Genomic DNA, 16,734 nt, shown 5'->3' on the forward strand with positions numbered 1-16,734 from the left:
TATTTACAAAGTTGAAGCAAGAAGTATTAATTAACTATATAATCCTCCTTGAGCATATAGTGTTGAGCAAATACTTAGGCCAGAGAACTAACTTCTATCTGGAAATTTCATTAAGAAATCTCCTAAAGGGTGGGCTATTCAAAAGGCTTGATTATTTGCTCTTCTATTTTGAGGCTAGAAGCTAGGCCCAGGAAACCCCACCAGACTTCATATCAATCAATACTGGTGAGTTCTTCTCTCTTCTAGATTCTCCAAATTTTATTAAGGTCACTGGCATGCCAGAAAGTGCCCTTCCACACCTCCCGTGAGCCTGGGATCCTGTAAGCCACAAACATGTCTCAGGACAGATGTCCTAAGTGGGCTTTGTAAACATGGGCACCACATGTTAAGTGTACCTTTTTAAAGGTGAGCTTGTCATGCTTGATTAAATGAGGTCAATTTTCAACATGGAACTCCAGATACGGCCTTGGTCGCACAGCTGATTTATCAAAGCACATCTTGGTAAAAAAGGAGACCAAATTCTCACTGAGCATATGCAAACAACAATATTGATGTGTAAAATGAAGAAACTCGGTATTAGTTTTTGAGTTCTGAGGTATCAGTGAGAAACAGATACCATTAAAAGTGTCATATTTCAGTTTGCCAAAGCCTCGTCTACTAAACTAGAAATAGATTAAAAGGAAAGAAAAAAATATTTCCTCATATACCTATCAAAACTAGAATATTAAAAAAATGATAACAATATTCAAAGTAAATAAGTATAATTATATTTCACTCATCAGTTAATTCAGTCCTATGTAATTAAGTTTATTTCACTGGGTCTTGAGTCAGCAACTGCTTTCCTGAAATTGTCTGCTTCTTAACCAAAGAATTCTGGATATTCTGACCAGACCCCTGATACAGCCTGACAGTTGTCTAAGTAATGTCAGCTTTACACTGTGGAGCTTGTACCCATGAGTCTAGTCCTTGAAACATCCGTAGTTATTGGTACCTGGTACAGTCCTTTCCTCAAGACTCTGAGTCTCTTCTTCTTTGTTGAAGATACAGATTCTAGCCTGTGGGCCTTCAGGAAAATATCAGAGGAAAGTGGTAGCCACCTGTAGATGAGACCATATGTTTGTGGTTCACTTTTTAGTGAATAATATCAAAATAGAGGACAATTAAATTCTCTGTTGGGATATAATATATGACTTTTTCCTGAGAAGTGAATGTCCTTCTTGGACAAGATCACGTTATAGACAATGAGAGTGCTGGAAAATCTCTAGCACTTGCCATTCCCCTCTGTAAAGTGTACACCTCTGGAACATTATTATTAATAACACTTAACCTATATGTACAAAATTATTTGATTTGACAGATCAATTTTCATCATTCAGCTCTTACAACCGTGCTGAGCAGACTAAGAAATATGCAAAACAAACCTAATTATTTGAAGCATCCCTCTTTTTATAAAACTAAAGAATATATCTTCATGAGTTCTCAGCGGAACTTTGGAACACCACAAAGATGTTTATGTGTAAAAACAAAGCTAATTTTTATAAGTTATAGTCCGATGTGGGGGTGGCAAAATCAAGAATGATTAGAGGAAATTTGGGCACCTGATTAAGATAGAAATAATAGCTTGGTTACCCGTTAATCAAAGTGACAATACAGTATTTTAGATAAACAGAGAGGAAGGTGACACAGTTTCATGGAACCTGAGCGCCTTGAGAATCAAGGGCATAAAAAAGCACAAAGCCCAGAAAATTATTCCAATGAGAATTGTAATCCTTGCTATCCAGGCAGATAACAGAATGTAAAGAATAAGCTTTTATTCCCCTTTTAAGAGCAGACTAAATGCTCTAAGATCAATTTACCTTTTAACAGAGAAAAATCAGATTCCAGCTGTTTGTTCATATCAGATTTGACAGTAAGAATTCTCTAGCTCCTCCCACTCCATTTATTAAACTTATCTTACGAATAAGCCCATCAACACTGAACACAGTTTTCCAAAATTTTAGCACACTTCTTTGCTTCTTGCAGAATCATTATTTGCAGGTGCTATAAACCAAGGTAAATAAAATTTCATTTCTACAAACCCTCTACAATTTTCTGTATCCAAGTTTTGTCTTTAATTATTCTTTTCCACATTCAAGAACAGCCAGGTACTATACTTTAGGTCAAATCTAACCTTTTTTTCCCTTGAGAGACACATTCCATTATCTTGCAAGTAGTTGAATTCCCTTGCCATTACTCCTAGTATAGTCTTAACCATTCATATTGATCAAAACTTTTAACTAAAGTAACCAAATTCTATTTTAAAGAAAGAACTGCAAGGTAGGTAAGTAGCTGAGAATTACCCATCATACACAAGGACATCAGCAGACCAGAAAGCTCACAGAACACATACTGTGACTCCCAACAGCTACCCACATGCCTTTATACCCTCCAAATGACAAAAAGGAACACATTCATTAATAAGATGCAAAGATATAGCTGTTCTATGACATATGAAAATAAGAAGCAAAAGTACATATATTTATTTATATAATAAGACTATACTCTGTAGCCAAGATTTCTGTATTCTCTTTCACCTAGAAATTATCCAAGTATCTAAAAATTATTTATTAATTAACTCAATTTAATATTAGCCTATGGTTTTAAAGTTAGCTAAGAGTGTTGGGAATTATGTTCAAACTGGCAAACTACAATCGTAGTTGCTGTTGATACAAAAGGTTTGTCAGAATTATAATTCATATTAGTTGTAATTTTTGCATTTTTCACAATCCTAAATATTATGTAGGAGTAACTTTAGATTATCTGATCAGTAAATTAGTCTAAAAAGTTTAGGAAGTTCAGATTAACTAGTTTCTTCATGAAAACATACCAAAACCTTACTTTTTAAAAAATCTTGCATGATACCTCATAGTGATAATGATAAAACCAGAGAAAACATAGATAACTATGGTTAAGCTAAAATTTTAAAATCAATCTGATTTGACCAAAGATTCACCTTGATTACCTGATTTTTATTCTTTTTTTTCATTTTTATTTCATATTGGAGTATAGTCTAACAATATTGTGTTAGTTTTAGGTGTACAGCAAAGTGATTCAGTTATACATATACATGTATCTATTCTTTTTCAAATTCTTTCCCCAGTTAGGTTATTACAGAATATTGAGCAGAGTTCCCTGTACTATACAGTAGGTCTTATGGATTATCTATTTTAAATATAGCAGTGTGTACCTCTTAATCCCAAACTTCCAATTTATCACCCCCCCCACCTTTCCCCTTTGGTAAGTTTGTTTTCTGTGTCTGTGAGTCTATTTCTGTTTTGTAAATAAGCTCATTTATATCATTATTTTTTAGATTCCTCATATAAGCAATATCATATGATATTTGTCTTTCTCTGTCTGACTTACTTCCCTTAGTATGATAATCTCCAGGTCCATCCATGTCACTGCAAATGGCATTGTTTCATTCTTTTTAATGGCTGAGTAATATTCCATTGTATATGTGAACCACATCTTCTTTATCCATTCATCTGTCGACGGACATTTAGGTTGCTTCCATGTCTTGGTTTTTGTAAACAGTGCTGCAATGAACATTGGAGTTCACATATCCTTTCAAACCGTGGTTTTCTCCAGATATATGCCCTGGAGTGGGATTGCTGGATCATATGGTAGCTCTATGTTTAGTTTTATAAGTAAACTCCATACTGTTCTCCAAAGTGGCTGTACCAATTTACATTCCCACCAACAGTGCAGGAGGGTTCCCTTTTCTCCACACCCTCTCCAGCATTTATTGTTTACAGACTTTTTGATCATGGCTATTCTGACTGGTGTGAGGTGATACCTCATTGTATAATAGTTTTGATTTGCATTTCTCTAATATAGCAGTGTTGAGCGTCTTTTCATGTGCCACTTGGCCATCTGTATGTCTTCTTTGGAGAAATGTCTGTTTAGGTCTTCTGCCCATTTTTTGTTTGGATTTTTGTTTGTTTGTTTTTTGATATTGAGCTGCATGAGCTGTCTGTAGATATTGGAGATTAATCCCTTGTCGGTAGCATCATTTGCAAATATTTTCTCCCCTTCTGTGGGTTGTCTTTTTGTTGTGTTTATGGTTTCCTTTGCTGTGCCAAACGTTTTGAGTTTAATTAGGTTCCATTTGTTTATTTTTGGTTTTATTTTCATTACTCCAGGAGACAGATTAAAAAAGATATTGCTGTGATTTATGTCAAAGAGTGTTCTTCCTATGTTTTCCTCTAAGAGTTTCAGATTATCCAGTCTTATATTTATGTCTTTAATCCATTTTGAGTTTATTTTTGTGTATGGTGTTCAAGAATATTTAAATTTCATTCTTTTACATGTAACTATCCAGTTTTCCCAGCACCATTTTATTAAAGAGACTGTCTTTTCTCCATTGTATAGTCTTGCCTCCTTTGTTGTAGACTGGTTGACCATAGGTGTGTGAGTTTATCTCTGGGATTTCTATCCTGTTCCATTGATCTATATTTCTGTTTTTGTGCCAGGACCATACTGTTTTGATGACTGTAGCTTTGTACTGTAGTCTGAAGTCAGGGAGCCTGATTCCTCCAGCTCCGTTTTTCTTTCTTAAGATTGCCTCGGGGACTTCCCTGGTGCCGCAGTGGTTAAGAATCTGCCTGCCAATGCAGGGGACACAGGTTCAATCCCTGATCTGGGAAGATCCCACATGCCATGGAACAACTAAGCCTGTGCACCACAACTACTAAGCCTGTGCTCTAGAGCCTGTGAGCCACAACTACTGAGCCCACATGCTGAAACTATGGAAGCCTGCGTGCCTAGAGCCTGTGCTCCTCAATAAGAGAAGCCACCGCAATGAGAAGCCCAGGAACTGCAACAAAGAGTAGCCTCAGCTCGCCACAACTAGAGAAAGCCTGCGCAGCAGCAAAGACCCAACGCAGCCAAATAAATAAATAAATAAATAAACAAATCTTTAAAAAAAAAAAAAAAGATTGCTTTGGCTATTCAGGGTCTTTTTTTTTTTTTTTTTTTTTTTTGCAGTACGAGGGCCTCTCACTGTTGTGGCCTCTCCCATTGCGGAGCATAGGCTCCGGACACGCAGGCACAGTGGCCATGGCTCATGGGCCCAGCCGCTCCGCGGCACATGGGATCTTCCCGAACTGGGGCACGAACCTGTGTCCCCTGCATCGGCAGGCGGACTCTCAACCACCGTGCCACCAGGGAAGCCCTCTTCAGGGTCTTTTGTGTTTCCATACAAATTAAAAAATTTTTTGTTCTAGTTCTGTGAAAAATGCCATTGGCAATTTGATAGGGATTTCATTGAATCTGTAGATTGCCTTGGGTAGTATACTCATGTTGACAATATTGATTCTTCCAATCCAAGAACATGGTATATCTTTCCATCTATTTGTGTCATCTTTGATTTCTTTCATCACTGTCTTACAGTTTTCAGAATACAGGTCTTTTGCCTCCTTAGGTAGATTTATTCCTAGGTATTTTATTATTTTTGATGCAATAGTAAATGGGATTGTTTCTTTAATTTCTCTTTCTGGTCTTTCATTGCTAGTGTTTAGAAATGCAACAGATTTCTCTGTATTAATTTTGCATTCTTCAACTTTACTGAATTCATTGATGAGCTCTAATAGTTTTCTCGTAGCATCTTTAGGATTTTCTATGTATAGTATCATGTCATCTGCAAACAGTGACAGTTTTACTACTTTTTTTTCAATTTGGATTGCTTTTATTTCTTTTTCTTCTCTGATTGCCGTGGCTAGGACTTCCAAAACTATGTTGAATAAAATTGCTGAGAGTGGACATCCTTGGCTTGTTCCTGATCTTAGAGGAAATGCTTTCAGCTTTTCACCATTGAGTATGATGTGTGCTGTAGTGTCATATATGGCCTTTATTATGTTGAGGTATGTTTCCTCTGTGCCCACTTTCTGGAGAGTTTTCATCATAAGTGGGTGTATTTTGTCAAAAGCTTTTTCTGCATCTATTGAGATGATCATTTGGTTTTTATTCTTCAGTTTGTTGATGTGGTGTATCACACTGATTGATTCATGGATATTGAAAAATTCTTGCATCCCTGGGATAAATCCCATTCGATCATAGTGTATAATCCTTTTAATGTATTGTTAGATTCTGTTTGCTAGTATTTTGTTGAGGATTTTTACATCTGTGTTCATCAGTGATACTGGCCTGTAACTTTCTTTTTTGTGGTATCTTTGTCTGGTTTTGGTATCAGGGTGATGGTGGCCTCATAGGATGAGTTTGGGAGTGTTCCTTCCTCTGCAATTTTCTGAAATAGTTTCAGAAGGATAGGTGTTAACTCTTCTCTAAATGTTTGATAGAATTCACCTGTGAAGCCATCTGGTCCTGGACTTTTGTTTGTTAGGAATTTTTAAATCACAGTGTCAGTTTCAGTACTTGTGATTGGTCTGTTCATATTTTCTATTTCTTCCTGGTTCAGTCTTGGGAGATTGTACCTTTCTAAGAATTTGTCCATTTCTTCTAGGTTGTCCACCTTATTGGCATATAGTTGCTTGTAGTAGTCTCTTATGATTGTATTTCTGTGGTGTCCATTATAACTTATCCTTTTTCATTACTAATTTTATTGATTTGAGCCCTCTCACTTTTTTTCTTGATGAGTCTGGCTAAAGGTTTATCAATTTTGTTCATCTTTTCAAAGAATCAGCTTTCAGTTTCACTGATCTTTTCAATTGTTTTCTTCATCTTTATTTCATTTATTTCTGCTCTGATCTTTGTGATTTCTTTCCTCCTACTAACTTTGGGTTTTGTTTGTTCTTCCTCTAATTGCTTTAGGTGTAAAGTTAGGTTGTTTATTTGAGATTTTTCTTGTTTCCTGAGGTAAGACTGTATTGCTATGAACTTCCCTCTTAGAAATGTTTTTGCCACATTCCATAGGTTTTGGATTGCCGTGCTTTCATTTTCATTTGTCTCTAGGTATTTTTTGATTTCCTCTTTTATTTCTTCAGTGATCCATTGGTTGTTTAGTAGCATATTGTTTAGCCTCTATGTGTTTTTGTTTTTTACAGTTTTTTTTTCTTGTAGTTGATTTCTAATTTCACAGCATTGTTGTTGGAAAAGACATTTGATATGATTTCAATTTTCTTAGATTTACTGAGGCTCGCTTTGTGGCCCAGCATGTGATCAATCCTGGAGAATGTTCCATGTGCACTTGAAAAGAATGGGTATTCTGCTGCTTTTGTATGGAATGCTGTATAAATATCAATTAAGTCCATCTTGTTTAATGTGTCATTTATGGCCTGTATTTCCTTATTGACTTTCTCTCTGGATGATCTGTTCATTGGAGTGTTAAAGTTCCCCACTGTTATTGTGTTACTGTCGACTTCTCCCTTTATGACTCTTAGTACTTGCCTTATATATTGAGGTGCTCCTATGTTGGGTGCATATATATTTACAACTGTTATACCTTCTTCTTGGATTGACCCCTTGATCATTATATACTGTCCTTCTTTGTCTTTTGTAACAGTCTTTATTTTAAAGTCTATTTTGTTTAATGTGAGTATTGCTACTCCAGCTTTCTTTTGATTTCCATTTGCATGGAATACCTTTTTTCATCCCCTTACTTTCCGTCTGTATGTGTCCCTAGATCTGAAGTGGGTCTCTTGTAGACAGCATATATATATGGGTTTTATTTTTGTATCTATTCAGCCAGTCTGTGTTTTTTGGTTGGATCATTTAATCCATTACATTTAAGGTAATTATCAATATGTATGTTCTTATTGCCATTTTGTGAATTGCTTTGGATTTGTTTCTGTAGGTCTTTTTTCTTTCCTTCCTCTTTTGTTCTCTTCTCTTGTGATGTGATGACTAACTTTAGTGTCGTGTTTGGATTCCTTTTTCCTTTTTGTGTGTGTATATATTGTGGATTTTAGGTTTGTGGTTACCATGAGGTTTTGATCTAGCAGTCTATATATGAACAAGATTGTTTTAAGTTGCTGGTCTTTTAATTTCAAATGCATTTCCCATATCCTGAATTTGTACTCTCCTCTTCTCATGTTTGCTGGTTTTGCTATCATATTTGTGTGTGGATGATTTCCTACCTTTACCATATGTTTGCCTATACTGGTGAGCTTTTCCATTCATAATTTTCTTGTTTCTAGTTGTGGCCTTTTCTTTCCTGCCTAGAGAAGTTCCTTTAGTGTTTGTTGCAAAGCTGATCTGGTGGTGCTGAATTCTCTTAGCTTTTGCTTGTCTGTAAATCTTTTGATTTCTCCATCGAACCTGAAAGAGAGCCTTTCTGGGTAGAGTATTCTTGGTTGTAGGTTCTCCCCTTTCTTCACTTTAAACATATCATGCCACTCCCTTCTGGCCTGCAGAATTTCTGCTGAGAAATCAGCTGATAACCTTATGGGAGTTCCTTTGTATGTTATTTGTTGCTTTTAAATCTTTTCTTTGGTTTAATTTTTGTCAATTTGATTACTATGTGTCTCGGCATGTTTCTCCTTGGGTTTATCCTGCCTGGGACTCTCTGCACTTCCTGGACTTGGGTGACTGTTTCCTTTTCCATGTTAGGGATGTTTTCAGCTATTATCTCTTCCAATATTTTCTCAGGTTCTTTGTCTCCCTCTTCTCTTTCTGGGTCCCTTATAATGCAAATGTTGGTTCATTTAATGTTGTCCCAAAGATGTCTTAGACTGTCTTCATTTCTTTTCATTCTTTTTTCTTTATTCTGTTCCACAGCAGTGATTTCCACCATTCTGTCTTATAGCTCACTTATCTGTTCTTTTTCCTCACTTATTTTGCTATTGATTCCTTCTAGTGAATTTTTTATTTCAGTTATTATATAGTTCATCTCTGTTTGTTTATTCTTTAGTACTTCTAGGTCTTTGTTAAACATTTCTTTTATCTTCTGGATCTGTGCCTCTGTTCTTTTTCCGAGATCTTGGGTCATCTTTACTATCATTACTCTGAATTCTTTTATAGGTAGATTGCATATCTCCACTTCACTTAGTTGTTCTTCTGGGGTTTTATCTTGTTCCTTCATCTGGGACATATTCCTCTGCCATCTCATTTTGTCTAAGGTTCTGTGATTGCAGCTTCCATTCCACAGCCTGCAGGGTTGCCATTCTTCTTGCTTCTGCTGTCTGCCCCCTGGTGAATGAAGAGGCTTGTGCAGGTTTCCAGTGGGAGGGGCTGGTTCCTGCCCACTGGTGGGTGGAGCTGAATCTTGTCCCTGTAGTGGGCAGGGCCATGTCCCGGGGTGTGTTTAGCAGGCAGCTGGGTGGTCAGGAAAACTTTAAGCAGCCTGTCTGCTGATGTGTGGGGCTGTGTTCCTGCCCTGTTGGTTGTTTGGCCTGAGGTGTTCCAGCACTGGAGCCTACAGGCTGTTGGGTTGGGCCAAGTCTTGGTGAGAAAATGGTGGCCTCCAGAAGGGCTCATGCCAATGAGTACTTGACAGAGCTGTTGCTGCCAGTGTCTTTGTCCCCACAGTGAGCCATAGTCATCCCTGCCCTCTGCAGGAGACCCTCTAATACCAGCAGATAGGTCTGGCCCAGACTCTTATGAGGTCACTGCTTTGTCCCCTGGGTTCTGGTGTGCGTGTGACCTTGCGTGGGCCCTCTAAGAGTGGAGTTTCTGCTTCCTGCAACTCTGTGGAATTCCTGAGATCAAACCCCTCTGGCCTTCAGAGCCAGATTCTCTGGGGGCTCCTCCTCATGTTGCCACACCCCCATGCTGGGGAGCGTGACATGGAGCTCAGAACTTTCACTCCTGTGGGAGAACCTCTGTGGTATTATTATTTTTCAGTTTGTGGGTCACCCACCCAGTGGGTATGGGATTTGATTTTATCGCAGTTGCACCCCTCCTACCGTCCTGTTGTGACTTCTTCTTTGTGTTTGGATGTAGGACATATGTTTGGTAGGTTCCAGTGTTGTTGTTGTTGTTGTTTTTGTCAATTGTTGTTCAACAGTTAGCTGTGATTTTGGTGTTTTTGTAAGAAGAGGTGTGGTCCTGTCCTTTTGCTCCACCATCTTCAGATTTTTGATTCTTTATAAAGATGCATCTTAGCTAGGATTTTCTGTAAGAAAGGATATTTGTAAGCCAGCCCATTTAAAATATTAGAAGTTCAGCTTTTTTATTTTTGGGGAATTCTGGCAATATTATTTGTGTAAGTGTTTAAAATTTCTATGAACCAATTAATTAACTGAGTTTAACAGACATTGTATTCTAATTTATTAATACCCTTTGGGAGAAGGAAAATATTTCATGCCCTCATAATAAGAAGTAAAGGCCTTTCTTAATTTCAGGCATACAAACCTACAGTGAACTTGCAGCTTCAGTTCTACAAACTCAGTCATAGATTAAGAACACACAGAGAAACACAAAAATTCATTGGTCCGGATCTCAAAGGGCTATTCAAGGATGCACAAAATTTTTTTTTGGTTGTTTTGAGCTCACAATTAGCCAAATAGACAAACAGAAAAGACTACAAAACTGCATTGTCTGTTTCTCACCCAACAGAGAATAGATCCCATTATCCCAGTAGAAGTGGTGAGACCATAAGACTGGAGTCCCAATCACTGCAGTCACCAATGGCAAATAACAAACTGGTGATGCATAAATCAGAATGAAGACTAAAGCTGGTCAAGGACCAGAAGTAAAAAGAGAAACACAGAGTTAAGTTAGAGAGAGAGTGTGTGTCAGGGAAGATAAAGTTTTATTACCATTTGGGATCTATCCCAGGAGCCAAAATAGCATGCTAGGCTGAACATGAGGTGCACTTCCCTGCACCACAGCTGAATTGGCCCTGATAGGTTAGTCCACTTGGCAATCTCATTGAAGTCTCCCAAACTGACAATTATAATTATTACAATTTTCAAAAAGTTAAAAACATATTACTATAGAAGGAACATGTGTCAAAGATTTACTGACTTATCAGTAAGAACCAGTAAGATAGTAAAACTAGTTAAAATTGCATTTTGAGGGACAGAGGTTATATAGTTTACTGCCCCCTCCCCCCAAAGCATTCTTAAATAATGATGGTTCTTACAATGTGGTAAGCTGAAAAATGATTCCTCAAAGATGTCAACTCTCTACTCCCCTGAACCTGTGAATGTTATCTTAATGGCAAAAAAGATTTTGAAGATGCTATTTAGGCTAAGGATCTTCAGATGAAGAGATCATCCAGTATTATCTGAATGGGCTCAGTTTAATCACATGAGTCTTTAAAAGTAGAAGAGGAAAGCAGAAGGGTGGGTCAGAATGATGCTATGTGAGAAGGACCTGCTACTGCTGGCTTTGAAGGTGGAGGAAGGGGGCCATTAGCCAAGAAACATGGCAGCTTCTACAAGCGGGGGGCATGGCCCTCAACTTGCAGTTAGCAAGAACACAGGGACCTCTGTCCTACACCTGAGAGGGACTGAGTTCTTCTAACAACTGGAATGAGCAGGAAAAGCATTCTGCTCCAGAGCCTCCAGGAAGGAACACAATCTGCCTACCACTTGATTTTAGTCACATGAGACCTGTGCTGAACTCCTGACCTCCAAATATATAAAATAATAAGTTTGTGTTGTCTTAAGCCACTAAGTTTGTAATAATTTGCTATGGTAACGGTAGAAAACTAACACAGTGAGGCAGAGATAAAAGTTGTTAATATCCTATAGGCCAATAAACTGATAAGCTTTGAGGTTATCTTCTCTACTGGATAGATCCCTACATGGTACATTTAACTTCACAAGAATCTAATTTCATAGCTAATAGTAAACAGCCAAGTCAAACAGTGGTACATTACTCTAGATAATTAAATAATCTTTGAGTAAATATGTTAAACAATACCCCAGTTGACACTGAAAGAACATGCCACTCACCTTTTTGCCTTATTTCCAAGTTTAATTAATTTTTTCTCAACAGGCAAGATAGGAAATATCATTTCATTTTACAAACAATAAGTTCCATGAGGGCATCACCTTATTTATATCAATTAATATTGTCTTATCAGAATACTTGACACCTAGCAGGTTGGTTGGACAGATAAAGAAACCCCTGCAACCTCATCTCTAAATATTTCCTCCTATGAAATCTGTGATGCAACCACACCAATTTCCTTCTTTTCTTTAAATATAAACAAGGCATGTTCTCTCTCACCATGAGACTTGCATTTGCTTTTCCTTCTTTCTAGAATCCACACCCCCATTAAGCTTGGCTAACAAGCAATCATACCTTAGGTCTCAGCTTAGACACGACATTCTCTGGGAAGTAGTGTCTAGTCACCTCATCTTCTCACATGTGACTCTTTCTGCTCTTATAGCTTCTGTAATTAATGCCACAACACTTAATACATGAAATTTGCCTTATACAGACTCCCATTGATGGTCTAATGCAGCAAACTGTAATAGTTTAAGCATCAACTCTAGAGTCAGACTGCCTGGATTCAGATCCTGGCTCTGCAGCTAACTAGCTGTGTTATTTTAGGTAAGTTAACTGATCTTTTCGTGAATCAGTTTTCTCATCTAAAAATGGGGATAATATTAATATAATCACTACATAGAGTTGTGGTGGGGATTAAATGTTAAGGGCTTAGGAAAGGGCCTGGTATATGGCTAGAACGTGGGAAGCTGTTATTGCTTGGTAAGTTCCTTGAAATCAGAACACCATCTTGTTCACCATTGTCCTCAGTTTCTGATGCAGAATGCCTGACATTAAGTGCTCAGTATCTTTTGGTGACTTGAGTAGACTTGTGACCCACTGAGAACCATCCTTTTCTCGGACCAGAATTGGAGATAAAAGAGCAATGTCTTGATAGTGAGATAAGCTATCCAAAGAGACTTAACCCTAAAGCCAGGAGAGACCTTCCCCCTGAAATATCTGGAAGTGAAAGTACTGGACCTAGTGCTCCCTGAAGGAGGCTGTTGACTTGAGCCTTCTGCAACATGGGCCTCATTACATCACAGGTGCAATTAGCCTAGTCCCAAAAGGACCATGGGTTCTCAGTAATGGCAGACCCTTCCATCTCTCTCTCTCTCTCTCTCTCTCTCTCTCTCTCTCTCTCTCTCTCTCTCTCACTCTCTCACTCACTCACTCACACACACACACACACACACACACACACACACACACACCTTTCTCCATCCCATCCCCATTCTTCCTGGACCAGGAAATTCTTCAGCAGCCTTGAGACCCATTACACTGACCCCAGGGATCAGCCTTTCAGTTTCCTAACAAGGTGAGTTGCCAAGCTTTTGCTCAGGATATCCCTTGGAGGAATATAAAAGAGCTTGCTCTGGCTGAGAGAATGTAATGCCACTCTTTTCCTTGTTTGTTATTGGTGTCACTAGCCGAGCCATCACACTCTTTTTGATACACAAACTGAGAACTGTCCTCCTTCAGCCCTTCTTCCCAGGGGGATCTGGAAGCACCAGCCTAGCCAGGAACAGCACAGAGTCACCCACGCAGGCTACAGCCTGTAACGACTTAATCAAACTCAGACTCCTGCAGGCATCGGCGTTCAGCCCCCACGGAGTGAAGAGAGAACATAAATTATGGGAAAGGCACAGTCATTTTGCAGAAATTACCATGAGCCAGCATGGAATTTGTACATGGACAGAAACTATGAGATTTAGTATGAATTTTTAAAGGCCTGGTCTTATTACATGCTGAAATGGCTGTTTGGGCTGCATCTAAATGAGCTATGAGGAAGCCTCACTGATGACTGTCTACACCCTCCTGGTTTCCATCTGTTATTGAAGAAGGTTTTATAATCATTACCTTTGCGATTCTCACTTTCATGCTTTTATTTCCCCTAACACTAAGGAACTTGAAAACACTACACAAATATAAGCATTAAACAATGAAATAAAACTGATGGCATCCCCCTGAATAATAATAATAATTATTTTGCCTTTGAGAGAGGTGAGTCAGAAGAAAGTTACACAAAATTTCTCATATAGCATGATAGCTACAGAGACCAGACTACTGGATTCCGGATTTCTAGAAACATTACCCCATCGAATTCTCATTCTACAAGTTGGGTGCTGTTATTCCACCATTATACAGCTAAGGAAGCACTCTCTTGAATGAGATGAGACTGGATTCTGAGAGTACATATTTAATGAAAAACTATAGTTAGAATTTTGCATTCTTGGGTGACTGAGAAAAATTTAACTGTAAATAAAGGCATTCAAAAAGCTTAGCAGTGGTGGCAAGAGGAATTCCGAATCCCATGCCCAGGCTGACTTTCTTCCCCTCATCTCTCTAGGATAGCGGTTTGTTGATGTTTGAAGGTTTATGTTCCCAGAAGGCAGCTTGCCTGGGCCCATGGCACTGCCAGAAATCCTAAGACCATGCTGAAAAGACACAAAGAATTTCCCCCTTTGGCTCTAGGCACCTCCTGACTTGAATAAAAGATAGCATTTTAGCAACACTGGACTGCCATTTCAGAGAATAGGTTGGCATCAACCCTTTGAAAAATACCATCTTGAGTCCATCTTAGGAAAGAAAGGGAAGTAGGATTGTTTTCAAACCTAATCCCCTTCTAGCACTTCCATCCTCTGCAGCTCTCCCAGGTAGGTGGGTTGAAGGGGAAGCACTAATGCTGCAAAAGGGTCAAGGCCACCCCTTGATAAACAAGGAGAAGAATTTGACTTACCAGAGGCCTTCTTTCCCAAGCTTTAGCCTATAGTTATGCATTGTTCCCTCTCTGCCCCCAGGAAGGCCTTGCTGGGCAGAGCCCTGTCTGCTCCTCTTTTGCCATCTTTGCCATCTCCCTCCCAACCTTCACTCCTGGAAAAGACCCACCCTGGCTTCTGTCTCCAAAGAATCTTGAAGCAGCTTCCTGGTGAGTATTTGAGCTACTTTCTCCCTAACTGGTATTGGTTAATGTCTTCTACCTACCAGGTGATATATTCCTGTTTTAACAAGGGCTTCTTGAGGCATCTGAGACAACATCTTTTTTAAGAAAAATTATTTGCCTTTTGAAACTAAGTACATGTCTTACTTTGATTAAGAGAGGAGTTATGTAAAAGAAGAAAATCATTGAGGTTTTACACATTAGTTTTCCCCTCTAAATCAAATAATTACAGTTCTAAAACAATTCCTTTTGAATAAGTCATTTTCCAATTTTTATTCTTTGATGTGATTGATTCTTCCCTGTGAATTCCCCCAAAAGCCTCAATGAAACCAAAATACTTCCCAAAGGACCCCAAAATATATGTGATCTGATACATACTTCTCTTTAAAAATTTTTATCTTTATCACATTTTTCTTGGCATTTATCACTAATGTCTAATTTACGTATTTATTTTTTAAAATCATGTAATTGCTACTATTTTATTTTTTAATTTTTATTCACTTTTATTGAGGTATAACATTGACATACGTTTTATTAGTTTCAGTTGTACCGCATTCGGTACATGTATATACTGTGAAATGATCACTACAATACAGTTAACATCCATCACCACACATAGTTACAGAATTTTTTTTCTTGTGATGAGAACTTTTAAGATTTACTTTTCTGGCAACTTTCAAATATGTAGCATAGTAGTATTAAGTGTAGTTGCCAATGTGTACCTTACATCCCCATGATTTTTTTATTTTATAATTGAAAGTATGTATCTTTTTTTCCTTCACCCATTGGCCCACTTCCACCCCCCCCCGCGACAACCTCCAATCTGTTCTCTGTATCTATGAGGGTTTTTTGGTTTGTTTGTTTGTTTTCAGATTCCACATATAAGTGAGATCTTACAGTATTTATCTTTCTCTGACTTATTTCACTCAGCATGATGCCTTCAAGGTCCATTCTTGTTATCACAGATGGCAAAATTCCATTGTTATAATGGCTAAATGATATTCCATTGAATATATATACAGTTCGCCCTCTGTATCTGCAGGCTCCACATCCTTGGATTCAATTAACCGTGGATTGAAAATATTTGAGAAAAAATTCTGGAGAGTTCCTAAAAGCAAAACTCAAATTTTCTGCATGTCAATGACTATTTATATAGCATTTACATGACTATTTATATAGCATTTACATAGTGTTAAGCATTATAAGTAATATAGAGTTGATTTAAAGTATACAGAGGATGTACATAGGTTATATGCAAATACTATTCCATTTTATATAAGGCACTTGAGCATCTAAGGATTTTGATATATGGCACGGGGTCCTGGAACCAGTCCCTCATGGATACTGAGGGATGACTGTTCAACATTTACTTTATCCATTCTTCCCTGCACAGACACTTAGGTTGTTTCCACGTCTTGGCCACTGTAAATAATGCTTCAGTGAACCTGGGGGATGCATACATCTTTTTGAATTAGTGTTTTCATTTTCATCGATAAGTACCAAGAAGTGGAATTGCTGGATCATATGGTAGTTCTGTTTTTAATTTTTTGAGGAATCTCCATATTGTTTTCCATAGTGGTTGCACCAATTTACATGCCCACCAACAGAGCACAAGCGTTCTTTTTTCTCCACGTCCTCATGTTACCTTTTGATAATAGCCATTCTTACAGGTGTGAGGTGATATCTCACTGTGGGTTTGATTTACATTTCACTGATAATTAATGATGTTGAGCATCTTTTCATGTACCTGTTGGCCATCTGTATGTCTTCTTTGGAAAAAAGTCTAGTCAGCCCCTCTGCCCATTTCATAATTGGATTGTTCGTTTTTTTGATGTTGAGTTGTATGAGTTCCTTATTTATTTTGGATATTAACACCCTCATCAGATATATGCTTTGCAAATATGTTTGCACATTTGGTA

At 38.0% G+C, this 16,734-nt stretch overlaps 1 long non-coding RNA gene across 1 annotated transcript in view; it reads left to right on the forward strand.

Annotated features, from left to right (window-relative positions):
* LOC308616706 overlaps positions 1 to 16,734 on the forward strand; it is a 252,155-nt gene that overhangs the window by 22,742 nt on the left and 212,679 nt on the right. Inside the window, exon 3 of the long non-coding RNA XR_014015745.1 lies at positions 14,676 to 14,803. This is a non-coding gene — a long non-coding RNA (uncharacterized lncRNA). The remainder of the gene's footprint in view (positions 1 to 14,675; positions 14,804 to 16,734) is intronic.

This window comes from Mesoplodon bidens (assembly GCF_964165515.1).
Source record: "Mesoplodon bidens genome assembly, chromosome: 4".
Classification (NCBI taxonomy): Eukaryota; Metazoa; Chordata; class Mammalia; order Artiodactyla; family Ziphiidae; genus Mesoplodon; species Mesoplodon bidens.